Source organism: Medicago sativa, chromosome 1 (genome assembly GCF_051527215.1).
Source record: "Medicago sativa cultivar Bolivia chromosome 1, Bolivia_mono, whole genome shotgun sequence".
In the NCBI taxonomy this organism is placed as follows: Eukaryota; Viridiplantae; Streptophyta; class Magnoliopsida; order Fabales; family Fabaceae; genus Medicago; species Medicago sativa.
The window spans coordinates 37750749-37765534 of NC_140749.1; the positions used below are offsets into that span (position 1 = coordinate 37750749).

Below are 14786 nucleotides of genomic sequence, written 5' to 3' on the forward strand. Positions count from 1 at the left end.
AGTGTCTTGTTTCTGATGTATTTGATTCCTTAAAACTTTAGAATTGTTACTTTCTCCTCTAAAAAAATGTCAATATCTAGTCAAATTTTTGTTTTTCATTCTTAAATGATTTAATTATACTTTTGATCCCAAATATTGTAAATGTGCACTTTTAGTCCCTAATTGTTTTGAACACCATATGTATACTAAAAGTATGTAATTATACACTATATGTATTTTTTTTTATGTTTTATACTAATTGTACATTAATAATTATCAACATTTTTTATGAGGTTAATTAATTGTTGAAAATATAATATAATATAATAATTATTATATTATATTATATTATATTATATTATATTATATTATATTATATTATATTATATTATATTATATTATATTATATTATATTATATTATATTATATTATATTATATTATAACGTAAACTATCATATGTTTAAATTATATTCTCTCTTCTGGAAGAGATTTTAATTCTTTTACAATAGATGTAATAGATATTTAAATTACACTCTTGGGTGTGCCAAATATAAACCTTTAAAAAATGTTTAAATGTGGAATTTACCATTTTTCGTAAAAAATAATTTTTCTAACAAAAAATGACGAATAAAAATAATATTTCCAATTTTTAATATGGAAAGTAATTGGAATTTAAATATCATAAAAATTCAGAAGTTTGAAATTTAAAAGTTCAGAAGTTTGAAATTTAATATTTTGAAATCATAAAAATGACGAATAAAAGTTCAGAAGTTTGAAATTTAATATTTTTTATTAATTAATATAGAGTTCTGTTAGTTTTATATAAATTATTTTGATCCAATTACTTTGAATCCATGTTTCTCAGGTTCATAGTAGATTAAACAATTGCACGAATCATAAAACAATATGCAAGCACTCTCTTCAAATTGTTTCACCGGCCAACAAAAACCACTGCACAAATATGCAAGTATGCCCAAAGGACTGGCTGAAGTATCAATGCCGTAAACCTTGGTCCATGATTCTCCAAGACCATACTTCTTCATAACCCAAGTTGTAACATCAAAGAAAGAGGACGAGTCACAAACGTAAAGAAATCCCCTTAATTCTCCCATGTTGATCTTCCTGTTTGCAAATTTGTCTATGATTCTATCATTCCGAAAAACTTGTGGAGGAGAAGGGAAAGATTGGAACCTCTCATTTTCCAAATTGAAACACAATATTGACATTTGCAGAAAATCAAATCTGATCCAATGAAGTGCGCCATTCACACAAGTCGGATAATAAACATTCCAAATAGACATCTGAGGATCCTCTTCAACATTTCTCCATGATGGTGTTCCAAGCGTGTGTATCTCAATAATCGTACGCCCAAACACCCAGTCATTGGCAGCTCTAACACGTCTCGTCGACATTTTTATCACCTTATAATTATTAGTTTTAGGTTGATAACCAAAACCAACATGTTGTTGGATTAGTGCCTGTTTTGTGTGTAACCCGACAGGATTCTTATTAGCTTCAGGAAGTCTTATGAATTCCCCAGTGACTGGGTTGCAAACTGTAACACCCATACTAGACTTATCTAGAATGTCTAGCACGTGCGTTAAGTTTAGTATTGGATACATTAAAATTTTACAACAATACAACTACGAATGAATATATATACAACCAAATGCGTTCGTACATAATAATACAACTCAACTTTTCTAAAAAAATTATGAATGCATCCTTGATTATCCATCTCATCCTGCAGCGGGTACGAACGAACACTTGTCGTAACATCCATTCAGCTACTAGCTTGCTAATCCAGCCTGTTTATCTGAAACAAATAAGGATTGGGATGAGACATAATGTCTCAGTGAGTTCCCCTAAATTCTAGGCTACAGGCAACCTCAGGGGAAACCTACGGTCACCACGTGTCTAAAATACAACCTGACGGTTGATTATACGTGTGTGGGGACTTGCATACTTAGACGGTCGTGCATACTAGGGCCGTCATAGTCTTATCTTACTTGTTATAGGCTTCACTTCCTATACGTGTCATGGCGGTCGAGGGGAATCTAAAACCGCATTTCCAAGAATACGCTCTATGCATTAAGGCCCAAGTCTATCATAATCATGACACGATTCTAACCCGGACGATTAGGGGAAACCTAATATCGTCAACGGTATATCTTTCTCTATACTTGCTCTATGCATAACTATGTTGTATCTAACAACATATTCCATCTTGCTATCATGCTAATTTGACGATCTACGTCTATGTCCTACTATTCTTGACGATCTACGCCAAGGCTCTACTAATTCTTGACGACCTACGTCAAGGCTCTATGACATAACATAAATATATCTAACAAATATGAATAGTCAAGTTCATTCTTAAAGTTAGCGTTTAACAAACAAATATTATCTGAGTTCATTTTACGGAAAGCCCCGAGTGGAGTAACCCCGAGCGCAATCCCTATCTATCCGATGGAAACCTATCTAAGGTATAACCAACGGCACTCCTGCAGTGACGTGCGGGATCCTTACGGCTAACCCCGTTTCACCTAATGGAAACCTCTTGAACCAACCTAGTGTGGACACAAGAGACACGACACTACCTCTTGCTTACTAAGTGACATGCGGGTTCCTTACGGCTAACCCCGTTTCACCTAATGGAAACCTCTTGAACCAACCTAGTGTGGACACAAGAGACATGGCACCTTAACTTAAAAGTCTTGGTCTATAAATATATGCATGAGTATTAAATCTATACTAGCTATCTCTTTTACCTCGGATGCCTACACGATCCGACTAGAGGTAAACTATATGCTTGCTTTACTTTCTATGTGAAGAGATATCTAATCAATTCACGTCTTGCCATACTCGTATGACACTTAGCTCTTATGCGAAGATAATTTTCTATATCACTTCGCGTCTATTCAAACATACTACTCATGTCTAGCATTCTATCCTTTACTATCTATTCTAGTTCTTGACAAGCTATGTCAAGGCTCTACTTTCATCCCATGCCTAGTTCCTTGCTACCCGAATAATTCGGCTAAAACTCTCTTGAGCCATCCTTGTAATACATGCTAAGATTGCCACGATTAATGATGCAAGGATCAATTGACGATGTGTGCAAATTTTCAATACTTTCTAAAGACCGAAAATGCCATAAACCCAAGTTACGAGCCGTTTATAAATTTCATGATTTGATAAAGCCAAGCTTGTTCCAGTAGAAAGATAAGTAAAAACAGTACAAGAATACACCGAAACGATCGCTACGGACCCCCACGCGACTGCCCCCATGCACCCGAGCGCAGAACAACGCGAACGTTGTCCTGTCTGGGGCGCCTGGCGCCAGAGGGAGGGCGCCTAGCGCTGGCTCCCTGACTTGTGGGCGCCTAGCGCCCTTGTACAGGCGCAGCGCTGCGAATTTTTGCGTTTCGGTGCTTTCGGCTACGGGTTTTCGCCATTTTCGACCCAAAACTCGACCAATTGGACCCTGTAATGCACCAATACATCCAACAACATATATAGCTTCATTTAAACATATCTCATGGCAATTTTTAGCATGTAAACAACAAGAATTACTTTGGGGTTACTTAAATTTCATGAAAGCAAAACTAACATAAAACATGATTTTCTACAAGATTACACAAGCCCAAAGGTGGGTATTCTATCTATGGAACTCACCTAGGTTGATTCTTGTGTTTGCCTCAAGCTTCAAGCTTCTCAAAGTTCAAATCCTAACTTGAATCCAAGCTTCTACTCATTCCCTTTGTTGTTTCTTGCCCACAAGCTTCTTTGATTCATGCTTGCCTATCCCTTGATGATCTTGGAAGAGTTTGAGGGGCTAGAGAGGAGGAAAGGGGGCAGTTCCATAGAGAGAGAGAGGAGAGAACTCTTTCTCTCAACCCTAGAGAGAGAAACAAATGAGAAAATGAAATAATTTTGGGGCCAATCCATATAAATATCTTTTCCCACGCAATTACCTCTTTGCCCCTGCCTCAAGCGTGTTTAATGCGACACTGGTACTTTACCCGTATTAAGCTGGCATAACATAATAAATATCTCCATTATACTTACTTCCCAAAACATAACTCCTCTGGTGCATATAACAGGTAAAATTTCCATTAGCAGACGAGCGGGATGTTACACAAACCACTAAAGGGTTTTTGTTAGATGGGTCAAATAAACAAAGCAAACCATTGCAAGAATTCACAACTTTAAATTTGGTATGGTCTATGTTAGAAACAATAAGATTCTGCCTGCCCCTATTATTGTTCTTGTCGTTTTTTGCCAAATCTAATTATGCATCTCTTTTCACCATCAACAGTTTCGCATCCTTAAGCGGAAGCTTGAATATCGACTCCAGCTTTACATGATTGTTGCTAGCAAGTTCAAAATTCTTAAGCTCGCACTCGAGAAGGTACAACATTCTTGCCTCCGGTCTATAGTCATCAGTCCGAATCATGAGACTAATTGATGCTCGCTTAAATTGCAATGTAGTAAAATGTGGCTTTGATATCATTATTTTCCAAATCTTGCACACACATTTACAAATGAGAAGAGATTTAATGGAGAGCTGAAGCAAAATGTGGGCAGTGAGGTGAGATGGAAGATCATCAAAGTAAGGGCAAAGTTCATGACTTTCTGCCTCATCAACTTTTCCTTTTTGCTTTATTGCACCTTTGGCTAGTCCTTGCAGGGGCAACTGAACCCTTTTTTCTTTTCATGGCAACATTGAATTGCAAGAGGGAAAGGAAACAAAATAAGCAAATTAAACCCTAAAAAAAAAAAATCATATTTGATAGATATTATAGAGGCACAGAGAGAAACTAAGGGTCTATTTGGTAAGATATAAATTTGAGCTTATGGCTTATAGCTTATAAGCTCGTTTGATTTAAAAAGACATGTTTGGTAACTAACATTTTTACACAAGTTTATAGCAGCTTTTGATAAGCTAATTCAAGTATCTTATAGCTAATCACCTTTTATCTCAATTTTAGCTTTGCAATCTTATATGAAAAAATAGATATTAATTAAGAGCGCATTTTTTTATGTCATTTTGTATTTTGAAGTTACTTCAACTGCCTATTTTAACAAACATTATAAGTTCAAGCTTAGCTTATAAGCCATCTATTATAAGTTCATCTGTTGTAAGCTAGCTTATCAGTTATTCGCTGTTTATTTTACCAAAGAGAGCCTAAGAAAAAAGAATAGAAAAAAAAAAGTTTAAAATGTGATGATATGAATTTTATAATAAAAACTACTACAAGCTTAGCTTAGAGTGTCATGTGATTAGCAAATAAGATAAATTGGTTACGAAAAAACATTACAATATAGAAATGTTGATTGTTCGTAAACAATGAACAGTGAAAGAAAGTACCTTGGAGAAGTTCCGTACTGTAATAGCTTCTCAGCGAAGGCAGAGAGCGATGGTAGGTAGAAAGCAATTGGAAGGGAGAGGAAATAAGGAAATACACAACCATTTATATATATATATATATATATATATATATATATATATATATATATATATATATATATATATATTTCACTTAAAGTGTAATTTTTCTTTAGGATAACTAGTTACAAACCGTGCTTCGCACGGGTTCAATAACGTATTCGATAAAAAAAATTCTTGGAAAGAAAAGATGTTAAAACGACGGATTGATACACATATTTACATCAGATGAAATCAAGCAAAGAAGTAGCATCGGTGAGTGAAGATAATCTTGTCTAAGATTAGAGTTAAGGTGATCTGTTGAAAGTGCGGATCATGAACACCAAATCTTTATTTGGGAACGACTTGAACGTGCATATTTTTAGGTGGCATCTCTAGATCAAAAATTAGCTTATCACCTACCTCTAACATATGTTCTCGACAAAAGTTGAACCATTGACTGCCTAAGTATTTTTCGTAACTTGCTCTCTTTGCCGTTATCAAGCGACACTTATACCTTTTTTGAGTTTGTTTGTCGATGAGTGTGATTTTTTTCCCTGTTCCTTTTGGAAATGTCCTTGATATCTCATTTGGGAAGTGCTAGGTACAAAACAAATTGCAGTGTTAATTAGATGTTATATATATATATATATATATATATATATATATATATATATATAAAAGTACATTTCTAAAACATTTACCAAAACATTATAAAGATTTGCTGTAGGAAAAGAACATGTTCTATTTTGTTCAAGAGATTAGAAAAACAACATTATAATTAACATGATACTAATCGAAACCAATGAAGGAACCAACAATGTGCACATTAACGTTACATAATAGTTAGGTTTATAAAAAAGACTGCAAGTGTCATAGACTAACCAAAAAGGGATTTTTGCCAATATTTACATCAGACAAAATGAAAAGAACAAATGGCATCCCAAAGTCAAGATAGTTTACGATTACAGTCCAAAGCGATGCGTCAAAATAGTCGAAGTTCAAATAGTTCAGCAACAAAGATCTACTTTGGAACAACTTGAACATGCAAGTTCTTCGGTGACTTTTCGAGATCAAAGATGAGCTTACCACCTTCTTCCATCACACGTTCTTTGCAGAAATTGAACCACTGCCCACCCAAGTATTTTTCTTAGCTTTCTCTTTCGGCGGTAATGAGACGACACTTATATTTTCTCTATGTCTGGTCATCAATGAGAGTGATTGTTTTGCGCTTTCCTTTTAGAATTGTTTTTGACACCTCGTTTGGGAAATGCTAAACAGGGAAATAACAACAATATTAGTCTAATGTGTAACACCCCGTTTTCCCAACATAAAAATTTCTTAATAAAATCAGAGTAATTCATCGTAAACGGAATGTCACATTTCATAAAAATCATAAATGAATAAATAATAATTTATCCTTCAAAAATTCAATCAACAAAGTACTTAATATCTTGCAGCGGAATTATTCAACATCCAAAAATAGTCTTTGGCACATAAGGCCTCATCATAAAAGTCTCATAAATAGTCTAAAACATCGTAATCAGTTCGATCCAACAACTTCATTAAAAATCTCATAAAACAATACGTAAGGAATAGAAAACAATGTCAAAACTCCCTCTCTGTTTTGTATCAGAGCACCTAAAGACACACTTGTGAGGAGTCCACTCACGACCACACCTAATCATGATTACCTGCAAGTTACACATACGAAGAGCAACATTTTCAAGCAGAAGGGGTGAGATTCACAAAACAATAATATTAAGCATATAATTCAACAATTATATCTAACATCTTAAACTTCATTAACTAGTATCATTACTCTCCCTACATTAGTCATAAACATCATCACATATCATCGACATAATAATCGTGAACATCTTCATATATCATCAAACATTAGTCATAAGCATCATCATATATCATCATCATAATAATCATAAACATCACATATCATCTTAATCATAAACATAAACATCATATATCATCTTAATCATAACATCATATATCATCGTATATCATAACATCGTATATCATCGTATATCATAACATCATATATCATCTTAATCATAACATCATATATCATCGTAATCATAACATCATATATCATCTTAATCATAACATCATATATCATCATAATCATAACATCATATATCATCTTAATCATAATTCATCATTAGATACTTCATCAAACATCACAACTTAACGACTTGACTCGACTATGCAACTCTTTCGTCTTAAATCATCTTGACAATGCAAATCCATGTGGTACCATTCTAGGGCATAAGCCCTCATCGCTATTGAGCATAAATAGGCTCTCAGGGCTTGAGCCCTCATCACTTTTGAGCACAAGGCTCCAGGGCTTGAGCCATAGTCGCTTTTGAGCAAATGCTCCAGGGCTTGAGCCCTCGTCGCTTTAAATGAGTATGCATGGACTCAATATCTTACATCTTAGAAACATCATGAACATCTTAACATTTTGACAACATAACGTCTTTAACAACTTGACGGCTTCATAATGACTTGACGACTTAACAACTTCAACGACATCGACATACAACTTACAACTTTGAAGACATTGATGACAACTGTGGTAACGACAACGACAACGGCTTCACATCATAATTTCATATTCATCAATCATAAACAACGTCATATAACATCGTGTTTAAACGTCAACAATTCATCATATAACATCGTATTCAAACATCAACAATTCTTCATATAACATCGTATTTAAACATCAACAATTCATCATATAACATCGTATTTAAACATCAACAATTCATCATGCATCTTTGTAAAAACATAATAAATTATCCACAACATATTTTCATGCCAAACCAAATCTACTGGAAAGATATCACAATTATCAACAACTTTCATGTTTATACCAAAGACTAATTCAGAACAGAAACATGTGAAACAGACGCAAAAACATGAAACAGAGAATGCTGTCACCGTACAATTTTGCTAAGACCTCCTTGGAGTATTTTCATCATAACTCAGAAACTAATAGTCATTTTCACATCAAACCAAAACCACTGGAAAGCTAACAAAATTATCTAAAACTTTCGTGTTTACACCAAAGGCCAATTTTGTACCGATCAATACCAGTTTTTGTTTTAAATTAGGAAAAGCTGTGCAGAAAGTCCATAAAAATTCACTGTGACCTACGTGCAGTAATTTGACCATAACTCAAGTTCTATAAATCATTTTGACACCAGACCAATGGCATTAGAAAACTAACATCCATACCTACAGCTTTCGTGTTTACACCTAAACCCAGTTCGGAACTTAAACTTGTCAAACTGAGACAATAAAAATGCGTTTTGCACACTGACAGCAACCTATTCATCAACACTAATTATTCATCAACCTATTGTATGCAAATTCAAAGGGTTCTCAAATCTATTAACAACCTATTACAATTTTTAAACCCTAATTCTTAAATTCACCGACATCTCATCCAATTCCATGGTTCTAACCTCAAAACTATATCCAATAATCATCATATGGATTATCTAAGGTTTGTACACAGTTTCTACATCAATCTAACAACTTTTCATCGGTTAATCCTCAATTCTTCACTTAAAACCCTAATTCCTCAATCCTTACAAACTCTTCCTACAACTCGTTAAATCTAATCATTATAATCATACACATAATAGTATTGAATGCTAGTCTCACCCTTACCTTAACAATCGATGCAGCCTCTTCTCTCTTCTCTTTGTCTTCTCTTCTCTTCTCTCCTTGTTCTCCTCTTTTCCAAAAAGCGGTTTAACGTAAAAACTCTTTCTAACCTAAGCTTCCTTATTTATAATACTAAATACTCTTCCTAAATCTGTTTAGGCCCAATAACTCTTTCTTCTTTCTATTCTAACCCCCAAATCTACTTACTCTAATAATTCTCATATTCTAATAAATAATAGAATAAAGCCACTTAATAAAATACCAACACCTCACATTTTTAAAATAAATCACATAAATAGACTCTAATTTAATAAAAATAATTAAATATCAAAGTGGGCGTTACATAATGCATATTAACATGGATAAGACGTATGCGAATATAATTACATATAATTTATAAAATAAAGGTAGCATAACTGATTTTAAGCTAAAAAAATGTAGCATGACTTCTAATTTATCTTCCTATTATCTTCCTAAAAAGGCTAGATAAATGCATTCATGTGCATAATATGAACCCTGTTGACCAATTAACATTGTTGAAACAAATGGAAATTAAGCATCATTCCCGCATATGCATCTATAGCTAGCACCATTTGACATTGATGTCTTCGAACATTTGGTGCAACTCTCATAATATCATCCAAACTGGTTAGGATTGAATTTAGTTGCTTTCCAAATAGTGATGCAATATGTATCCTAACACAAATTATTCACATGAAATAAAGAATAATGCAATATAAATTTTTAATTTGTGCGTAAAAAAATTCAAAGCATGTTTGTGCATAAAAAAAGCAGACCTTCACTAAGTTTATAAATTCAACAACTGGCCTAACCTGAGACAGATTGGAAAAATCGTTGTACGAAGTACATTGAGGAAAAGCCGAACTCTGACTTATGTTCTGACTGATGCTTTGACTCTGAGCTTGAGAAGTGTTAAGGTCACGACAACAATTCAAGAAACATGATCAAAAAACAATCAAATCAGATTGTGAAATAATAATTTACTCTAACACTGTATTGTGAAATCATAATGCAAACTTACTAAGTCTTAAACTTCTCAACAACCAGATAATGTAGGTTGATGAGCAGCCTCAAACCTGACCAATTGTTACATATATTTGGGTTGCCATTGACTACAAAATGGAAGCAAAGAACTCAAGGTAAATAGATAGTAAATGATAAAGCTACGAAATATTTTTCCCATAGTGTTACATCAACTATATTCTCACTGCATAAGGAAAGACATCTTTCAGGTCATTATCAAACTTATACAAAATTCTATCATCTGATGCTGACAAATTAGAAAATAATACCTTTTATCTTTCAACACAATGTTCGTACACAATTTCTTTCTAGTCCCAATTGGCATTGTCTTGACCATTTCATGAAGAAGCCCGATGATTTCTTAAAAAAATTACTATTAAAAATGTTGGAATTTAATTAATGCCATATTTTTGTATAAGAATACCATATTTTTGGTGTCTTTCAAAAAGATAAGAATTTATATTATATGATATTATATTTGTTACATTGTTGGTGTCATAGAAACATATATGTTTAGTTTTTTTGAATAAGAAAAAGATATGCATAGTTTGTTACAATATAAAGGTGCAATATATATATATATATATATATATATATATATATATATATATATATATATATATATATATATATATATATATAGGGCATTTAAAATGAGAGGAGTGGTTATTATGAGAGATGAGAGGACTTAATAATAACCATTGGATCTAAACTAATCATGTTACTTCATCAATAGCTATGCAGTCAATTAAAACAAAAAACACAGCTCTTCGTCTTTCCTCTGCACACGCTTCTCAATGCAACTTGTACAGAACCCTTTAGCTGGCGATGGCGATGCTTACTGCTTTTGTTAGAAGATTTCTATGGCCACCTAAATCATACATACCCCAATTGAATGTTTTTTTTTTCTTTTCTATTTTCCATTTTCGTGACCCGTTTCTTATCAATTGATTGAATTTTTTAAAAAGGGTTAATTTAAGTTGGATTTGAACAATAGTAGAATTAAACTATAATTTCACTCTTAACCAAATCAGCTTGTGATTATTTGTTAGTCTTCTACGAAATTACTCTAACTAATTGGAATTTCTCTCCCAAAGCTATCATAATCTTTCTTTTCCTTGACAAAATCTTATTATGTTTTCTTTCTATTGAACCTAAATTGAGGGAGAGGAAAGAAAGGAACAGAAGAACGTTGAAGAGATCCTTTCTATAGAGAGAAAAATCAAGGAAGAACAATACATAGAAGAGGTAAAAAGAGCGGTCACTTATGGCTTATGCAATAGAGAGAGAACATGATAAGGGAAATGGAGAAAGCCAATTTACTCTTAACACTCCTCTCATTTGATATGCCATATATATATATATATATATATATATATATATATATATATATATGTAGACCTTTTTTGAAGAAAGACATCTACAATTTTACTTTTAATTAAAATCAAAATTTTATAAAAATAATCATACGCATTATGCAACGCCAAAAAAAATTATATGCAGTAGCGTAACAAAAAAACAGACACACATAAAGTATTACTCTAAACGCTAATGTGTGTGTGTGTGTGTATTTGTGAGGTTGAAGAAAGAAAATAAAAATATTTGGTATCATTAAATGACAGCGTGAATAAAAATATTTGTGAGGTTGTGATGATTAAACGATATTGAAATTAAATATATAAATGATAAAAAGATAATAAAATTCCTTTGTAAAAAAGGTAATAAAATTAAATGGGACCTCCTTAAAAAAAATAAATGGAACGGTTCAAAAAAAATGGAATAAAAAAACGTATTGAAATATAATATTAAAAAATAAAAGAAAAGGTTTCTAACGTGAATTGAAGAGAGATACTTGTGAAATAAATTGTCGAGAAGTAGTTTTTTGAAGTAGCATTCAACAACTTTTGGCCAAAGCTCATTCCATTCAATTTTATGCATTAAAAAAAGTACATTTTTTAGTAAATACTTAATTGATATTGTATTTGGCCTAACTTCTCCTTAAAAAAGTAGAGAAGTTTAAAAAAAACCGGATCAAACGGTATCTTATTCGCCCACATCGGCGGTGTAGAAGCAACTGAATTTGGGAGAAAAAAATTGGAAAATAGTTAAAAATAAAAAATTGTAAAATATTTAAAAGTTTTTAAAAATATAAAAATTGGAAAATAGTTAAAAAAAATTGGTGAGGTAGCACTCAACCAAGCAACACTAAAAAAATTATATGCATTAGCGTAACAAAAAAACAGACAGACTGTTACTCTAAACGTTAATGTGTGTGTGTGTGTATATTCGCGAGGTTGAAGAAAGGAAATAATAATATTTGGAATCATTAAATGACAGCGTGAATAAAAATATTTGTGAGGTTGTGATGATTAAATTAAACTAGGACAAACTAGGATAAAATATTTGTGAGGTTGTGAAATTTTTATGTCAACTTAATTTCAAATGATTATAGAAAACCATGATGAACATAAAACTTGATTTATGAGCAATTAATTGTTTAGATTATAAAAAAAAAACTTGCAAACTCTCTCCCATTTATATGTTTAATAAATTGAATAGTAGAAAACAACAATCATTTTGAAGACAATAATTTACTACTTAAAACGATTTGGTATACTTGACAAAATTTGTCATCACCTATTCCAAAGGGCATGAAGACCCACAATTCTCCAATACAAATATCAATACGAACTCCATTTAAACTCGGTCAAAAGAACACATCAATATAAACATTCAAAGTAATCTAGGGTTAACGTTTTTCGATTTCATTGTGTTTCTTAATTTAAACATGATCATGTGAGTCCCACTAACAAGAAGAAGACAGTATTCCTTAAAGCTATATACTCAAATAGTTTTGCAAATTGGAGTGTCTATTTTGTATCATGACTTATAGAGTAAGCCTTTCGCCCTTAAAGATACTCTAAGATGTATAATATATTATATATGATAAAACTTTTACATTAGATGAAATAAAACTGTGAGCCATTTGTTAAGGTAATAAAAAAAACTTATATTAAATAATTTTTACCATGTTTGGTTCTTTACCAAATCTTAAAAAAAAAAAAAAATCACCTTTATTTTGAGTTCTTAAACATTTCCTTGTGGCATTCATTAGTTTTTCCGACAAATAAATTAACACATCCCTTGGACAAGCACAATGAAATCAAAGTACGCTAAACATCAATCTGATAGCCACGACAATGGTGGAAAGTAGGAGAATCCAAAGCGTCCAATATATACTTGACTTCATCTCAACAGCAACCCATTATTAGCCACGCACGTTTCTAATACCGATTGTTCTTTCACTCATCCCTGTTAAGGAAAACACTGTCGACCCTGTTATGGTTTTTTTTTTTTTTTTTTTAATAAACACTATATATAAATACTTTTAAAAAAACTTTTTGATTTTAATACTCTTTCTTTATATTAACCTCAAGAACACAGTATTGTTTGCCTTTACTGTGCATGCATGATGCATGCATGTCTCAATAAATATATACAAGTACACCCATTATTTATTGTTGGCTAAAAATTATTCAATACTTCACTGCAGTTTCAGATTCGGGACAAATGCCAAATGCCAACTTCGATTATTGATTGAAGTTTAGTACTCTCTTGAGCATCCCCCGTTCATTTTCTTATTCTTTACTGCTGAGATTCAGTTTCTTGATTACCAGTTGATTGTATTAATTGTCTCCTCCATGTTTAGCTATAAAAACTGTTAGGTGTTCTACAGTTAACATAGTAACAAAAGTAACCCCTAAGAGGTCTATTATTTATTACTCCTAATAATGAATTCTTGATTTATTTTTGGTATAAGGATTCTCGATTCAATAAACCACAAAGTTTATTAATTATTGCTATGATCTCAATTGAGTAGTACATATATCATTCAATTTAATAAGTCTCAAATTCGAATATATATATGTGTATTCTTTAAAATACAGCCACCTTTAAAATTCTGAAGAGAGGGATTTATCATTCATTTAGTTCTCTCTCTCTCTCTCTCCCCTCTACAGGAGTTGGTTTTCATAATGTTATTTATAATTTGAAGTCTTTTAATCATAAACAAAAGAGTAGAAAATATATAGAAGTGGGTTTTAATTAGGGAGCTCTTAGAACTAGGGCAGATCAAGGATTATTTTTATTTTATTTTTCTAAAATAACAGTGTACAAAAAAGAATGTCTAATGAAATTAAAGACTATGAAGTATTTCAAAAATAATAGTGTCAGTGTTACTACTTTATGACATTAAAACAGTATGGTCGTTCCGTGTTACATCTAAGGGTGACATTAAAACAATATGGTGGTTCCATGTTACATCTAAGGGTGTACATGGGTTCTCTAGACCATAGTTTTAAAAACCGGACCGGTGATTGATTCGGTGAGGGTACTGGTTCACTGGGTCATTGGTCGAACCATCGGGTTATTGGTTGAACCGCATGTCTAAACCGGATTGAATCGGATGACTCGATTATATGACTCAGCCTTTATAATAAATTTATCTTTGTGACCGAGGTTCGAATCGTGTCCGTACAATATTTTTATGAATATTCTATTAATCTACATTTGTTTTTAAAATAATTAATATTTTACAAGGAATAGTTAAAAAATGATTAAATAAAAATATTAAATTAC

At 32.2% G+C, this 14786-nt stretch overlaps 1 pseudogene; it reads right to left on the minus strand.

Moving 5' to 3' along the window:
- Window positions 1-807: 807 nt before the first annotated feature.
- On the minus strand, window positions 808-4701 carry LOC146954765 (F-box/kelch-repeat protein At3g06240-like; annotated as a pseudogene).
- Between the last annotated feature and the right edge of the window lie 10085 nt (window positions 4702-14786).